Raw genomic sequence first — 278 nt, 5'->3', positions numbered from 1 at the left:
CGGTCTCCCGGCGGCTGGCACGAGATTTCTGACTGTCGCGATAGCCGCCGGCCGCGCTGTTTGGTTGGGTGGTTGCTGCGATACCGCGGCGGTGTCCGCGGAGGCTTGATGGCTGCGCGGGAGTCGTTTTTTTATCAGGGGCTGTTGTCGCTGCGGCCTACCCCTCCCCATGCGCCCTCCGCCTGCTTGAGTGCGAGTGTCTATCGCCCCGGGGGAGCGGGCGAGCTTCCTGCCAGTGGTAGGTCTTGTCTTGGCCAGCATCACCACCGTGTCACAGG

The sequence above is a fragment of the Buceros rhinoceros genome, unplaced genomic scaffold, assembly GCF_000710305.1.
Source record: "Buceros rhinoceros silvestris isolate BGI_N320 unplaced genomic scaffold, ASM71030v1 scaffold296, whole genome shotgun sequence".
NCBI lineage: Eukaryota > Metazoa > Chordata > Aves > Bucerotiformes > Bucerotidae > Buceros > Buceros rhinoceros.
This window is presented reverse-complemented; position numbering follows the sequence as displayed.